General features: G+C 40.9%; 1 protein-coding gene and 1 long non-coding RNA gene across 3 annotated transcripts in view; both read right to left on the reverse strand.

Annotated features, from left to right (window-relative positions):
• The window catches only part of caskin1 (CASK interacting protein 1), a 156,868-nt gene that overhangs the window by 77,446 nt on the left and 61,407 nt on the right, over positions 1 to 18,015 (reverse strand).
• Positions 15,204 to 16,719, reverse strand: LOC117832603. 2 transcript variants are annotated; one of them, XR_004635211.1, is made up of 5 exons: positions 16,436 to 16,719; positions 16,249 to 16,330; positions 16,004 to 16,153; positions 15,547 to 15,711; positions 15,204 to 15,310 (listed from the first exon to the last, which is right to left on the reverse strand). It is a non-coding gene; the product is annotated as an uncharacterized LOC117832603 (long non-coding RNA). The 2 variants fall into 2 exon arrangements; XR_004635210.1 differs by having other exon boundaries at positions 15,243 to 15,711.

The following is an 18,015-nucleotide window of genomic DNA, read 5'->3' on the forward strand; positions in this document are numbered from 1 at the left end:
TGTGATTTGGCACTAAAATTATAAAAAATATAACTAGCTGGCTGGTATGCCTTTCTGATAAGCTAAAATGAAATAGTAAAACAATCTTGACCTCAAGGTTGGATGTTGCTTGCTAGCATGTTTAGCCCGCCTTTACATCACTGTATTTGGTAAAAGTCCCTAACATATTATTTCCTTTGGTTGTTTTGTCTGATAATCTGTTCAGCTGTTCAAATACATATAAAATTACACACACACCTGCACACAAAGAGCTTGTTCACATCCAGTTGACACACAGAAAGACATCCCGCTACTTTATTTTAGTGTGCTTGTGCTTTAGAGATGAGCACTTGTTTAGCTTTGGACTCAAAGCACTCTGTGAACTCCCTCTTCATTTTCTGACATCATAAAAGGACACGGCCGCCCCCGTGTCATCAAATAAGGGCAGAATCTTTGTACGAGACATCATTATAAGGACTGAGTGGGTAAGAGTGGGAGATCTGCCAACATCATCCACTGCCTGCCAGATGTACACACACAGTAAATCCGCCTACACACGCATTCGCACAAAGTGCTGCGTCATGAATGTATACACACAGACAGGCAACATACAAAACATACAAACACACACACATGTTAACATACACATAGCTCTGATGTGTCAGTGTAGATAACAAGCAGTCATAATATATCATGTACATACATCCAGACACATGAAGTGTGTGTGTGTGTTTGTGTGTGTGTGTTAGCAGGGAACGGCAGGAGCTGTTTGATCCTCGTTGACCCTCTCTGCTTCGTCCCACCTCACCCACACTTCCTGGTCATTGCTTCCCAAGCAGGTAGCACACACACGCCATCTGTTCACAGCTCACTCACCCAAAAACACATACACACTTACACAAAAACCCACGCTTAAATATTGGCGCACCTCTTGAAGTCCTCCAGCTCCTCTGTATGATTCATTTACATGCAGCAGTAAATTAAGGCCAAACAATGAGCAAACGTCCTGGTTTACCACCTGTTTAACCCAGATAATGCTGTCAAAGACTACACTCTTCTTCCAGAATCAGAATTGAGCCAGCGATCATAAAATATGCAGATATACTCCGAAAGTGGGTCGATAGATGAAATGTGCAAGCGCCGCTGGAGCTCAGAGACTCCAGCCAGGAGTGGTGTAGCTGTGGGAATTGGAGATCATTTTGGTGTTAGTTCCACATCTGTTAATGTTTCTGTCCAACACTCACACAGCACAGAGGCATGAAGTGGGTGCTACCAGGTAGAGTTATATCCATGCATTTTGAATACTGGACTTTTGATCCACTTCCATAACAATGAAATGTGTTTTACCTTGACAATTGGGATGTGTACTGGTTTTGTATTGGAGTAACACCTAGTGTTAAATACACAATACATTTCAGATTGATTTGAAGGAGACCATTTATGCTGATCTGTATACCATGTTAGATGTCCGTACTAAACCTTGGCAATGTTTCATAACATGAGATACACAGATGTTGATGTTTTCTTGTCTGGACAGCTCGATAACTTTGCGAAAGTTGTTCACAAATGTTGTTTTGGTTATCGAAGGTGAAGGCAGCAAAAACAGTGGTACGTTTTCATGTTTTCAGTACGACAGCTACAAGGTAGCGGTTTTTGCTCACCACTTCACTGATGACTCCTTCGTAAACAAAGGCCAGTACGAGCTGGATTTGCATCTCAACTGTTGCTGAAACCTGGGGCTGTTCCATCTCTGATGACCTCCCATAGCATCTCGGAAACACAAGCTTGAAGCAACTTCGTAACAACAAGGTAATGTAACATTAGCTAATTGCTAATAGCTAAAGTGAGGAGCTAACAAATAGACAAAAGCCATAACTTTTGGGTCGGGTCATGACTACAAAGCAAGCGGCAACCTACGGTCTAAAAATATAAGTCCAATGTGGAAGTGCTAAAAACTGCAGTTCATCGAGGATTCGCTTGAGGCTGGCACCGGAAGTACCGGAAACCACACACAAACCAATTCAGAAAAGCCGGTCTTTAGAGCAGAAATAAGTGTAGTGTAGTCTGGATAGCTAATTTTTCGATCGGCACACACTGTAGGGGGGGTAAAAAAAATTCTAACGCTGCAATTTCGAAGATATTGAGATTACGAGTCTTCCAAGGAGAGGCACAGCTGACTTGATTGACAGGCGGGAACACTGTAGCTGTTGGCTAGGAGTCTCAAGGCCCGCCTCTTTACATCACAATAACTTGACAGCAGAACTATGGCTGCCGCCGCCGATTGGCCTCAAAACAGCGCTTCAGAAACAAATTGGTGACGTCACGGATACTATGTCCATATTCTTTACAGTCTCTGCTACAAAGCTGTGTGAAAAGTAATAACCAGGAGCTGTGTCTAACTTTATGTGGTTGTTACGTGATGAAGTTATAAAACTGTTTCTCGGTCTATGCAGCTAACATGTATAGCATTTGTATTATGCTGTAGTGCTTCCACGTTGCTTGAAACTGATCCGAGTCTAAATGAACCTTCATTAGTATATCTCGCTGATATTCATGTGATGACAAAGAGAAGAAAAGATGGCTGATCATTTCAGTTATATTTTTAAACTATGTAAAGGGAAACTTGTATAGAGTTCCCTAGAGTTAGCATAAAGCTATGGAACTGGTGAATATATGCCATTTACTGATATAACTTGCATGTACAAGTCCTTAAGAGTAATAATTGGCCAGACTTTTAAACATAATGTTACAAATAGACCTAGCTAGAGAACGATCAGTATTAGCTCACAAAGTATTAGCCAAGCTAGCGTCTAGTGCTACTTTAATTCTCAACAGTGTTGGATGACAGACTGCACAGATGAACAGATGGCATGTGTGTTTTGGTAATGTATTGGCTTTTCATTCACAAGTTAACCTACACAAGAGCAGGGGACAGCAAGTGTATCCTAGCAAGTGAAAGTGGAAAAGCAGCCAAAACTAGTAGTTTCAGGCAGAGGCTGAATGGTGCTAAAATGAGGGGTTTCATGGATGCCAGTATAAGATAAGTTAGGACTTTTTGGAGCTGAAAATCACACAGAGCTACTCTGCAGGTGAATGAAAGGTGAAAATGAGTTCACTAGGCCTCCTTTAAAGGTATACCATGAAGGATTGGTCCCATTCATTTGTAATCATTAAACAATCTTTAAACAACACATGAATATGTTCAGTGTCATTGTGTTGGTAAAAATCTTTGTCTACTGTGAATCCAGTTTTCTCTCTATTGCTCTTTAAATATATTTCAAGGTTTTGTATGAGCAGCAACTGCTCGCTGCCATTTAGAATAGGAGCTGCTTGTGTGGATGCTTGCTAATACTTGCTGACATGTTTCCTCATTATTTATTGTTGCATGTACGTCAGAGGGTTTGGTGACTCCAAGACACGCTGTAAATTGTGCTAATATTTCTTGTGCATTTTATGCGGTGTGACAATTAAAACCCCTTGGCACAGATGTTATTTGTACTGCCAACCAACCACTGGTGCTGTAGCACGCAAATGCAGTCTTACCCAGTATAAAAGTGATTAAAGTGCCTTGTCCAGTTGTCCCAGAAAACGCCTGTGTGTGTGTGTGTGTGTGTGTGTGTGTGTGTGTGTGTGTGTGTGTGTGTGTGTGTGTGTTTGTGTGTGTGTTAAATGTGTACAGGGATCAATTGCAATGCCATATTATATTCTAAAGCAAATAGTTTAGGTAACCCTTCTGTTCCTGTGCCTTCAGTTTGTTCTGGGTCAATTGCGACCAGGGTTAGGGTCAGGAATACCCTCATAAGTGTCTGTACCAGATTTATTTCAGGGGTCCGTTTCACAAAGCAGGTTCAATAAAACTCTGAGTCTAACCCTGAACTCTAGTTGATCTACTCTGAGATAGGAAACTGTGTTTTCGGTTCCACAACAGCTGATTTGAGTTAGTTAAATCAACTTGGAGTAGTTTCACCTGGGGTTAAGTGCGTGCACCACAACTTTAAAAAGACAACATCAATGGAGCCCCGATTCGACGAGTCACCATGGTAAAGGAGAAGAAGAGGGCGGCATTTTTCACCCCACTGGAACTGGACGTCCTTATTCGCTCATATGGCGAGTTTGAGCATGTTTTTAAAAAAAAATGCAACACCGCTGCAGGTGCCAAACAGAGGGAGACGGCATGGGAGAACATTGCGGCTCGGGTCAATGCGTACGTTTAAATGTAGTCCTTTGCAATCACAGGGGGAAACTGCTTGAATGGTAGCCTATTAATTTATTTCATTTAGGTGCAATCACGCGGGGGAGAAGCGCACCTGGCTGCAGCTTAAGATGGAAATATAAAAACATTGTTCAAACAGGTAAGACCTCGGCATAATATCATGGGGTACCTCATTTTGATCATGTTTTACATTGTAAAGTAAATATTAAGTGGCTGTTTGACTGTGCAGTTGTTTTATCCCCAACATAATGCTGTTTTCACACACATGCATGTATTTTCATCTATATCATGTTCTGTTAAATAATTAAGCCTATTTAAACTAACACAAACTTCTACTCAGCCAACAGAAAGAAAGCAGATGCCCGTAAAACGGGTGGCGGCCGAGCACCGCCACCTCTAACGGAGGCAGAGGCGCTGGCCCTGAGCCAGAATTTTGGAAGGCCAGCGCCTGAGGGAATCCCTGGAGGGAGCTCATCCTCTGAGCCCACCCCCCAAGACACAAGTGCCTTTATAACATGTAATATTCCTAGCCCTATATATCTTTTTTTAAGCCTATTCATACAAATATTTATTTCCCTTTTCATTATTTTTTTTTCTCCCAACATATTCTGATGGTGCTATCTGCCTGGTGGAGCCCCCTCACGCCACAACAGACCTTGTAACTGTAAGTAGGCAATACTCCAAAGATTTTGCCAAATGGTGGTTTAAGTATACTGAGACATATCACTCATCTAGGATGAAGAGTACGAGGAGACTTTGTCTGCTGCTTTCACAGAGGGGGAACCAGAAAGGCCTGTAGAGGTAACATTTGATATGTTATTGCTAGTTCTCTTCCCTTTCACATTTCTTAACATTATGGTGTAAAATAGAGTGTGACATTTAGCCTACACTGAAGTATTAACACATTGTCATCCTTTTTAACAGGACATGGCTGGGCCGCAGCAGGAGGGTCCCTCAACTTCAACTGCACAGATTGACACAGTGAGATGGATGTTCAGTAAACACCAGAGGTTCATTCTGTGGAATTCATGTGCAACTGTATAATTTAATGTCCTCCTTATGTATTCCCAGTTACCAGTTAAAGATATCTACAAAATATTTCTTCTGAAAAATTTTGAAAAAAACAACAAAGAAATTCAGTTCTTGGACCGCCAGATGAGAAGGGCAGATCTCGAAATTGAATTACAAGAGCATAAGTTAGAGGTGGTTGCATGGTCACAGGTGAATTATGTTAATTATGTTAACTACAGGAACATTAACTAAACTATCTCTTGTATTTGTAGGAAATAAAGAAGACCAAATGAAATTTGTATTATGTTTTTTTTGACTGCTGCTGTGTTGGTGGTGGTAGTGGTGATGATATTGTCTTAATCTCTGAAGTGGATGCGGGATATGGTGTCTCTGACTGCTCTGCCGTCCTGCATACAGTGGCCTTACGTAAGTGCCCTGCATCTCCAACATTATACAAAAAACTCCCATTTGCAAAAAAACGCAGAGCAACACACAATATCTGCTGGGATGTAAGAGCACGACTATGGTGGGTAATGTTGCAAATGTACGGACGGATTAGGTTGTGTATGTAGATGACCGACTGTGAAGTGAAACGGTACCGCTCAAAAAGATAATTGTCCAGAAATGCTAAAACATCTATGCACGGTCTGATTATCATCTCCCGATGAATATGTAATTCTCTGCGCAATAATGCTGCACCTTCATCCACGGGATCATTAACAAAAGGACATGCCATTTTAGTGAAAAAAGTTGGCACCTAATATAGGCCTACTGATTGATTTTTGAACTATTATTTAAATAACAGACGGCAGAAATACGCTACGCCAACACTCGCCTGCCGACTGAATGAATGAGGAAATCAAATACCGTGTGTGGCTGAAAGGGGGCGGAGACTGAGAGAAACTTGAGGTTCATTGAGAAAAACCTGGTCCCGACCAGATTAGGTTCATAGAGTCTGTTACTACGGTAACTGACTGAGAGTTTGAGTTACCTCCCTCTGTGAAACAGGCTAGAGTTACCCCTCTTTCTCTGGTTTGAGTTACCTCCCTTTGTGAAACAGAAAACACAGAGTTTCCCTCATTTCAGGGTTAACAAACTCAGAGTATTCACTAAACCTGCTTTGTGAAACGGACCCCAGATCTATTAAGAATGTATAAATAGCCTCTCACATTAATAATGGATGATTAATCCTTATTTAATGCATCAGAGAGTGGGGCGAGTGTATTTTTCCAGGTTTTACACCACCTTTTTTTGGAGAGAACATGTTCTATTGTACCAAAGACATGAAAACATAACATATATTTTATTTAAACTGAAAATGGAACCAATCTGAAACTGTGCAGGGTTTATTATGTAACACCAGTGGTCGGAACCCTTATATGTGACTTGCACAGGCGTTTCCCTCATTCTCCTGCAACATTATCTGCAGCCTCCTCTTGGAAGTTCAAATCAATGGCTTCTTGCACAGGAAGTCTTGCTGCTGTAACCTCAGTCAATAAAAAAGGCAGATCAGGTACCTTTATGATCTTATAATTTCTCTTCTGATCTCTGTCTTTATCTTAGATTTAGCTGATTCTATTTTTAGATTATTTGGTTACATTGCAGGTGTATATGCAGATCTTCTGACCATCAAGGCACCCTCTGACCTCTGTATGACTGCTGTTTTTGTGTACACCATTATATGATGATGCCTAAGCAGTTGTGCAAAATACACACAGACATGGCATGGACAGTTGAAAGATTCCCATAAATCACCATTTTTCTCGATTCGACACTCGAGGGACTACTAACACAAGATAAAAGCAGTGGTAGGAACCCTTATGTGGGACTTGCACAGGTGTTTCCTTCATTCTCCTGCAACATTATCTGACGCCTCATCTTGGAAGTTCAAATCAATGGCTTCTTGCACAGGAAGTCTTCCGGCTGTAACCTCAGTCAATAAAAAAGCAGATCAGGTACCTTTCTAATCTTATAGCACCCCTAACTTCTCCTTTGATCTCTGCTTTAATCTCAGTTAGTTCAGAATTAGCAGATTCTATTTTTAGATGATGCTGTTACATTGCAGGTGCATGTGCTTGCAGGTGCATGTGCAGATCTTGCGACTGCCAAGGCTCCCTCTGACCTCTGTATGACTCCTGTTTTTGTGTACACCACAAGCGGCAACCTCCGGTCTAAAAATATGAGTCCAATGCACAAATGCTAAAAGCTGCAGTTCATCGAGAAACCACTTGAGGCTGGCTCCGGAAGTACCGGAAGTCACATACACATGAATGGGAAAAAGACGAACTTTACAGCAGAAATAAACATGTTTACAGCCTTACAGCAGCAATATGGCTGCCGGCGCCAATTTACCTCAAAACAGCTCTTCAGAAACAGATGGGTGACGTCACGGATACTACGTCCATATTTTATACAGTCTATGGTACACCATTATATGATGATGCCTAAGCAGTTGTATAATTACACACAGACATGGCACGGACAGTTTCACAGTTTAAATATTCCCATAAACCACCATTTTTCTTGATTTGACACAAGACAGTCTAAAATCCATTTAAACATATGCAGGTGAACTTTGAACAACCTCAATGTACAAACATTTGTAGCACCTGTAAAAAATATGTTTTCAATTTCTGCATATTTTGGAATATTTCCAGGAAAGTCATGAGGGTTCGGGCTGAAAAAATGGAGTGGAACTTTTGGGATATTTTTGCTGCTGTCAAATGTCAATCCGCGTCAGATTTGACCCTAACAGTCTCTAAGGGTGAAATAGTTTTGGATTGTGTGTAGTGACAGCTACCTAACTCATTGTGTCCTTCTTTCAAACACACACATGCAACATATGTCATGCAATTGCACACACCACCAAAACACAAACTGAATAACTTTGCTATTTAGTAGCTTGCCGCAGCAGAACTCTGGAAAAATACAGATTTCATGATGTTGCTGCAACCCATCAGCCTGCAGCCTGACTCTGCTCACTGCCTCCCTCCCTACAACACACACACACTCAAAACTGCATAGAGGTGATTGCTAGGCAACAAGCATCCTCCAGCTCTCCCTATACATGGAGAAATGTTGGTCACATGCAGCCAAAATACAGGAATCACTTCCACACACACACACACACACACACACACACACACACACACACGCAAACACACACACACACACACACACACACACACACAGGCGGTTATATTACTGTGTGGCAGTAGAGTCAATGTGAGTGTGACATCCGTATTTCCACATGAACTGTGTAAATCAGACTCTGCCTCCTTCAGAGAGACCCAGACTGAACAACTGCAGCTAAATGAAGACGCTTCCACTCATTAAGCCACAGCCTGTATCCATATCAGCTGGGCTTAATGCAGTGAACGAGCTTCATCTCATTACAACAGTTCCCTTATTTATTACTGTAAGTATAGAGTATCACTACTTGCAGTCAACACAGAAGGCTGTTGGTAGTAAACACATTAATTATGTCTTTTAACTTCTTTCAAACAGCCTGATGATTATTTCCAGGGAGCTCTGTGTAAATCAAAGCAAAGCAAAAGAGAGCACTTAGACATTCAAACAGAGAGCAGAGCAATTACTATCATAGGCGGGAAAACAAAACACCAAATCATTAACACGATCCACTGAGATACCTGGGATACACAGCAGCATTAACTTATGAGTGACTTTCTTAAGAGTTATTTTAGCAGAAAGCACTAAAAGGCTTATTCTCATCCTTTGATGTGTAAAGTTTTGAAAGCGTAGCCCTTCTGTTACTGTGTTAAATCATTAGGTGATCTATAATGGAGTATTGTTTTGCAAATATCTGTACAGCCAAGTCATCATACACTAATTTGAATTACTTCAGATTAGTGCTGCATGATTAGGTAAAATTGTGCGATTGTAGTAGACAACATTATGATTTGCGATAATGTAAATATTGAGCACTTACTTACAGAAAACTACCCAGATACCCTCTCTACTTTTAAGAGTAGGCTTAAAACTTTCCTTTTTACTAAAGCTTATAGTCAGGCTTGGACCAGCTCTTGGTTACACTGCTATAGGCTTAGACTGCGAAGGGAACTGGCATATTTTGCTCCTGTCTTTCCCTCTCTCTTATCTGTTGACTACCCAAAGATCTTTCTGGAAGTCCATGAGCTCCCTTGTCTCGTAGGCTCCTCTAGATCATTTCTATAGATGGCCTTCTGCTGTGAACCTGCCATACTCTAGCTGCTACAACTATTTATACCAGTCTAACAATAATTATCACGGTTACGATGTTAATGTTAATTTTAGCACAGTTCCACTCCAACTCCAACTGCTATAATTGATACTTTTACTCCTACGACTATTATCAACATCATTATTACACATGCTAATAGTACACCTGTTGACTTTAAAGCTGGGGTTGGTAATCAGATTTAGATACACTTTTTGTTATACTGGTTAAAATGATCTTTATGTCCTGATGGCAATCAATACATAATATTTTCTTAAAAAAGAGCGAAGAAAAGCTGCTATCTACAGCCGGAGTAAACCTGGGAAAACAACAACCAATCACCGTTTTTTGGGTGCCAAAATTTTTAAACCATTTAAATCCCGTCCTGCCGTTCTTCCCGCCTCCTGCGCGTACATTTCCCCAGCGTGTACTCCTTGTCTCCTGCCTCTGCTTCCCCTGACTCTACTGACTGCCTCTCTCACTCGACCTCGGGCCTGTCCCCTCTGACCCGATGAGGGGCTTTGCTCAGGACTGTAGTCCGGATCAGAGTCTTAAAAAGCTCTCACCACGGGGGCTCTGACAAGCAACAGAATTAATGACATTCAGTAAGTCCTACAGAAATGTATATGTATTGTAGCGTCCGTCCGAACACTGTAGGGATGACGAGCCGATTCGTGAACATGTTGATCTTTAATAACCGGTCACTGTCGGCCGTGATCACGACAACCAACAAAGCAACAATCAATGTTTGAATGAATGAAGAACTTCTCCTCTTGTCTCTCCTCTCTCCTGCTTGCACACTCTACACCTCTCCTGATGCCTTCACGAACTGTCAACACTGTAGGAATTAAGAACATCTACACTGAACACGTTTAACAAACAGTAGAGCTGTTACAGTATTATATGTATTATAACTTTTCTCCTGATATCGTGTCACCGGTACAACTGGATAATGCTAGCATGACAGTTGTGAGTACTAACAGCAGCCATGTTTGTTTGTGTTTTTAACTTTCACTATGATAATGTTTTGGTGAGAACCGGTTTTGAATCAGTCACAATCATATGGTCGCAAGTCAGCGGCGCTCGTGCATGTTCGTTTTGGAGGAGCTCTGAGGGAGGAGGGGAGGGGTTAGACGGAGTCATGAGGAAATGCTACATTCAAATTCATGCTAGTTTTCCGAGATTACCAACCCCAGCTTTAACTGCCTTGAATATTAAGATCAGTTGAGCTCATAGGACTTGATATTACAATCCCTTACAGATAAATCAGCACTGGTGTTGAGTGGGTGGGAGTAAATGCTTCATTGGGGTCTTCAGGTGGGCACCCTCCTTCATTGGTGTTTCATTGATAGGCCCATGACACCTCCGCAGGGCTCAACGGCGACACCTGGCGTCCCAGGTGTGCCCCCCTCTGCCTTTACCCCCTGTTCATTTTGCAGCCCAGATGGGGTCCTTCCTCTTGATCCAAAGCCATCTGCTGCTTTGTTCGGCAGCTTCTGACATTGATCTGATGGCTTGTTGGTAGGCCTGACCTCGCAATTCCATTCCCTTGAGGAACTTGGAAGTAGATGTGGCCACAAACCCTCTACATCCAACCTCGACCGGAAGCACTTGGGCACGCAAGCCGCGTTGTTCTGCCTCGGCTGCTATGTCGGTGTACTTTAGACGTTTCCGCTCATATGCTTCCCCAACTGCAGCCTCCCATGGTACAGTTAGTTCAACAATGAACAGCAACTTCTGGGAGGTTGACCACAAGACCAGGTCTGGCCTGAGGTTTGTTGTTAAAATCTCAGGTGGGAACACTAGTCTAGTCTATTAGCATTCATTTGTAGTCCCTTCAAATAGTCAACATACTTTCACCATCATCTCCCTCTATCTGCTTCCCAACACGGTCAAGGCAGATGGCTGCCTAACATGAGTCTGTTCTGGTCAAGGTTTCTGCCTGTTAAAAAAAGTTCTTCCTTTTCGCTGTAATTTTCTAATTGCTGCAAAGTGCTCTGCTCATGGTGGACTAAGATGATATAAGACTGAGTCCTGTCTGTAAAATGGGACTGGATCTTATCCTGTCTTGATGTTGGTTCTTTGTTACTAATATTACACAGTTTGGTTCAGATCTGCTCTTTTTGTGAAGCATCTAGAGACAGCATTTGTTGTGAATTGGCGCTTTATAAATAAAGATTGATTGATTGTATTTTAAAAAAAATATGCATCATAAATCAAAGATACACTGGTATCGGAGATACATACAGTGTGAATTGATATATTACATAACACCTATGTCGTGTTTTGTCTTCCTACCTGGTTTATGTATTAATGCTATATCGGACATCTGTCAAACAATTGACCTTCAAAAAGTTACTGAAACTTAACATTTTAAATTTTCTTTTTTTTTTTGTAACATTTTTTAAAACCTTAAATTCTGTCAAATTACGAAAACAACTTAATTAAATCAAGGTAATTAGTGTGCAAGAATAGCAACAAAGTGAATCAATAATTAATTCTTATTTTGCTTGTTGTTTTAATCGGTTGATGTAAATGCATTTTAGGACTAGACTACTTTCTTTTGATTAACTTGTATGTTCTTTATAAATTCAATCAGGTGAACAATGTTATTCCACGAAGTAAAGAAACAAGAGAAGTGCTCTTTTAAATAAAAGAAACATTGACAAACTCCAAAATGTTAAAAGAAAAAATTTGATAACAGGTAATTAGACACTAAAGTGATAACTTGACAGATAACTCATCCGCTAGCATTTAAAAGACAAATTGTCAAACATTTGTTGAATCCAGCTTCTCAAAAGTGAAATTTTGCTGCTATTCTGTTTGTCATACAGTAGAGTGAACCTCATTAGTTTAACTGATTTCTACTTCTCTCAGATGTTTGACTGTGCATGATGATGCATCTAACTTAAGTCTGTTATTTGCTGTGTTGGCATCATTGCAAATTAATCAGGGTACAACATCTAAATTAAACAAGTGTGATGTGGAAAATTTAAGCCCTCTATGCACACACAGTGGAACTTGACTTTTAACTGGATTAGAACCACTCTTCTTTAGCTGATAGAGCTTTAAAAATAAAATCATTTGAGAGCTGCTTTTAATTCCAGATTTTTTTTTTCCAACGTTGGAATGTCACTTTGAGAAACTTAAAGGGGCTATGAGGACTTTCCGTCGGTCGCTGTTTGCAGTGACACCTTTGGACTGAATCGGTAGTGTTTTCCGGGATAAAGACTCAATTTCCCATGAGCACCCTCGCCCACTGTCGCAAAGACGTGCCTCTTACCGAGGCGTGCATTTGTTTTGGGAGCAAAAGATGGAGAACGGTGTTATCGCCCTACTGGTTTCTACGCTAACTGGTTTCCGTGATCCAGCTAATCCACAGAACTCGGTTAAAATACACCTTTAGACGGCTTACGGGGAGCCGTGGGAACACAGTGCAGGAGGTGTTTTCAAGTCGTGTCTCAGTTAGAGTCTACTGCAGGAAAAATAACTCAGGTGAAGGAATCACAGGATCACAGACATCTACATATATATGTATAACAATATATGCAAAGACGAAAAAAAACACAGACTCGATCTTACGCGAATAAAATTCACAAGTCCAAAAGTCTCGATCCATAAACATATCCAGTACGCCGCCAAGGATTCTACTGAAATACTTGAGTCCTGTCACTGAACCATTATACATGCTCACGTGGGGTAACATTTTGGACTGTGTTCGTCTAAAACAACAGGTTACTTTGTGTCTGTGTGAGGAAATAGCCCAATATATTTAGTAAGGTGTTTGTAGGTAGTGATGCTTTATTAGGTGCTGCCTTACAGCACACTTCAGACCTTCACATATTCAAAACGGCAAAAAGTGCCCAACCACATCAGGTGAAGTGTTACATGGCGTGGAGTTCAATAATTTTTTAAATAGTGATTATAAAATACATCGCGGAGCAACACTATCATATGTATTTTAATAGCTGTATTTTTGTAGATGTCTGTGATCCTGTGATTCCTTCACCTGAGTTATTTTTCCTGCAGTAGACTCTAACTGAGACACGACTTGAAAACACCTCCTGCACTGTGTTCCCACGGCTCCCCGTAAACCATCTAAAGGTGTATTTTAACCGAGTTCTGTGGATTAGATGGTCACCGTTATAAAGTATTTACCTGTCACAGAGTAAGGTGTAGTAGTGTGCTGCAGTTCAGAGGTTAATAAGGCCGTAGTTTGGAGAAAACTTTCGCTAAACATGGTCCAGTATTTCCTGATATGAACTCAAGGAAACCAGTTGTTTCAGGTGAGCACAGACTAACATGTTCCCTGGCTGTGACCTGGATGATGACGTACCTGATTGATACCTGTCAGAATCATTGAACTAGAGTGAGCTCCATGGCTCACGAGCTTAGGTAGCGGTTTCTGGACTCAAACACATTTTGCTCTCGTGGGAACGAATCCAACTCCGTTTAAGTTTGTAAATACTTTATTTTTACATATTTAATGACTGTCGTCAGTAGCTGTGATGCACTGCTCACGGATCCAATCATTGTTGCTGCAGTAGATGTGAGATTAGACCCGAGAACTTCTGTTAATATGTTTGTAAATGTGTGGCGAATCTTGTGTCTGAAGCAGAACACAGCGCCTGCCTGTAAGTAAATACAACACAGCTGGATCACAGAAACCAGTTAGCGTAGAAACCAGTAGGGCGATAACACCGGTGCCCTGAGACGAGTCTGAATAATGTAAATATACACGTTTTAATTCTTTAGTCCTCTTAGAGCAGTAAAGCATTCACACACCGGTATAAACATTATATCCCGTCCACAGTCATCTTACTCTGACCCTGTTCAGCCCTGGTTTAGCTGCTGTCTGTAACGATGCTTGACAGAAGACGCTTTAGCTCATAGCTCATAGCATAGCATTATAATACCTTAGTCGTTTGTATATGTTATTATCTATGTCGTAACCTTATCATCACAGTAATATATTCAGAGTATTTCGTTCGTATGATTGTATATTTACATAGCAGGGCCAAAGTAAATAACTACTAAAGTAAGTTTGAAATAATAAGCATCGTTTCTGTGAGAGTATCTTCATACACCTCCTCTATGTACAGAGCTATTTGTATTATATGCAGATGTTCAATTTTACAGCCATTAGCATTATTTTTAAATACCATTTACTTTCATTTGAAAAATTGAATTAGCTAACATGTATCTGCATTTATTTAACACACTATCTCAAAGCAGGACCTCAGCACTGAAACAGAGGGGACAACATACTCCTCCTCCAGCTGGACTGAACCTGAGCTTTCAGCAGTGGACAGAGGAAGGGGAGAGGTGTCAGTGTCAGAGGAAGGGGGAGAGGTTCTGCATCAGGCCCATGCTGCATGGAATGACACTTTGCTGCTGATGAAGACCTGGAGCCAGGCGTGGAACAAAGACAATACAGATAAACAGCATGCAGGCGGCATGTGTTGTGGCAGCATGGATTTTAGGTGAGGGCAACAGAGTGGGGATCCATAGCTGCACTGTATGAAGAATTAGAGACACATATCCTGACGCTCAGGGACACTGCACTGGGTTTAGACTCTGCAGACTAATATCAATTGTATAAAAGCAAGAAAGGTAAAACAAGCAGGTCGTATCTACTTCTTACACCTCAATAAAACACACCGACTTGCTTCTATAATAGCAAGTACTCTATAGTCATATTGACAATGTAAATTACTTTTGACATATTTAATATTTTACTTTGAGCCAAGTGAATGCAAATAAAGTTTGTTTTCTTTAAACAGTCTTGTGTTTTATTTTCAATATACAATATTTACAGTTCTTCACAATATTTACATATCTGTTACACGGTGTATGATGATACAACTTTACACTTTTCATACAGGCAGGTTCTGTAAGAGTGAAAGAAGATATAGTGATGGTTAGAAGAGGAACAACAGGAAGCTGAGAGTGACTACATGTGTCACATTTTACTCTAAAAGTAAAACTGTGCTGTGTGTGATGAACAACAGCGATTCTTTTATGATCAGCCAAGCTGCTTTATCAATATTCAGACTATGCTGCAGATATCAGATATATAATATTTATTCTTTTTGTCATGTAAGTGATGCTAGAAAAATATGCCTACATGTGTACAAACTTCTCTGCATTGGATGCATGCTTGTGCTAGTTCTGTTGTAGGTGGTGGAGGAATCCCAGGAAGATGTTCAAGTCTCCTTTGGTCATCAGGTCTTAGTGTTCTTGTTTTGGGAAGTCTCTTCTCATATTTCAACTGTCTTCCAAGTATTCCTTTCTGAAAATGAGGGATGTAAAGTTACATGGGAGACTAAAGTTGTGCAGTCTTAAGGCTTCTTCACAGTAGATGCTCCATGTTTTGGTCGTCTTATTGTAGTAGCTTTTGTTCCCGTCACAACGCAGAATTTATAATTCAACGTTAGTGAATTATTTTTTCCTCCCATGTTTTTAAAATTCCACACAGGTAAATAGCAAATATTTTAGTAATGTTGTGTGTTTATGAATGTATTTTGTACTGAAGGCAGATAAATGTCTAATAAGAAACTTTTAATATTAATGCCATCACTCACATTGTTACCATCAGAGTCAGGGCTGCAGGCCTGTGGGTGTGGTGCCAGAGGAGTCTGCGCCTCATACACTGGTGAGCTGAATGAAAAGCATTTTGCAGCATACAAGAGGATGTGGTTCTGAAAGGATTCCAGGTCAGGTGTTGTGCTGTGCTGTATAGGGACAGACAGTTCATCAGTCATTGCCCTCATCTATTTTAGTAAGATTCATCAATTCATAATTTTGTCTTGAAATGCGTTTGTCTTACTGAAAGTTTGTAAACTTCTTCACATCCTTCAGTCAGCGTTTATCAGGGATGATGGATGCACGAGCCTGATGTGATGGAGAGCCTGTGTAAAACATAATGAAGAACATTTTAGGATTAAATCATCAGCTCAGTATTTGAGACTTCAGTGTAGAGATCTAAAACATGATCATATAGTCTGACAACTCACCTCACACCATCCATGGCTTATCTCTGCTGCTCTCATCAAGTGGCCCATGACACAGCTTCCAAAAGAGCAGCGGTGCTGGTCTCTGACATGGAGGAGGACACGATGCCACATTATCTGAGGAGACATCACAGTGAAACACATAATGTATTGTTCAATAAAATCCTGGGAGAATACAGAATACTGAATCATACTTACTGACATCTGAGTGATAATGTTTAGTTAGCCTGTGGTTATGCACAATAGCATTTCAGGGTCTTGTTCACACTGAGGCAGAGTAATGAGTGAAGGTAACTAGCAGACAAGCTGGATGGTGGTCAACATGACTCCTAACCCTCTGACTTTCAGAGCTAACATTAGGGGATCCTCAACCCTCACCACGCAGAGCACACATACTACTGTGTTATACCAGCAGCATGTGGGCTGTAATGCACATTATTACAGACTACTGTGTTATACCTGCAGCATGTGGGCTTTAATGCACATTATCACAGACTACTGTGTTATACCTGCAGCATGTGGGCTTTAATGCACATTATCACAGACTACTGTGTTATACCTGCAGCATGTGGGCTTTAATGCACATTATCACAGACTACTGTGTTATACCTGCAGCATGTGGGCTTTAATGCACATTATCACAGACTACTGTGTTATACCTGCAGCATGTGGGCTTTAATGCACATTATCACAGACTACTGTGTTATACCTGCAGCATGTGGGCTTTAATGCACATTATCATAGACTACTGTGTTATACCTGCAGCATGTGGGCTTGAATGCACATTATCACAGACTACTGTGTTATACCTGCAGCATGTGGGCTTGAATGCACATTATCACAGACTACTGTGTTATACCTGCAGCATGTGGGCTGTAATCATAGACTGTATGGCTATAGTTCACATTATCACAGACTACTGTGTTATACCTGCATCACAGACAGCTTATAGGTGCTAGCTTTGCTCAATACATGCAGCTAATGCTAACGAGCTAGCCGTGTGGCTAACGCTGTTTGACCTACATACAGACGATTATTATAGTGAAATAAAATATCACATTGTGATTTACAACAGAAATGCAGCATTACATACCTGTCTCAAGGAAGAGGATCCACCCAGCATATGTTTTCAGTCATTTTAACTCCTTTAGTTCTCTCCATCTCTGAGAAGCTATCCTGAAGTGTTTCAGACTGGGCTCTGTCTCTCTCCTGTTTGCTTTCTTCATCTCTTCTGTCCTTTCTCTGTTTGCCAGTCCAGCTCCAGTTTCCACCATAACTTCAAAATAATTCAAATAAATCAATTTCTTCAAGGAAAAGGCCACTGATCACTTGTTGCTTCTCTCTCACTCTGCTCAAGTCTCTCTGCTAAACTCAGCCGGTCGGCGTAGCGTAAACAAGGGGACACGCGGGTATTGCCGTATATCATTCCATTGTTTTGCGCGGGAAATGGTCGGGTCGGACAGGGATTTTTGAAATAGCATTTAGAAATGACCTTTTTTAGAGCTGATAATCTCATTTTATAACGTGGATTAAGAGCAGGAACATATGTAAAGGTGAGACTATTTCAAGATCACTTAAAAAGT

This window comes from Notolabrus celidotus, chromosome 20 (genome assembly GCF_009762535.1).
Source record: "Notolabrus celidotus isolate fNotCel1 chromosome 20, fNotCel1.pri, whole genome shotgun sequence".
Classification (NCBI taxonomy): Eukaryota; Metazoa; Chordata; class Actinopteri; order Labriformes; family Labridae; genus Notolabrus; species Notolabrus celidotus.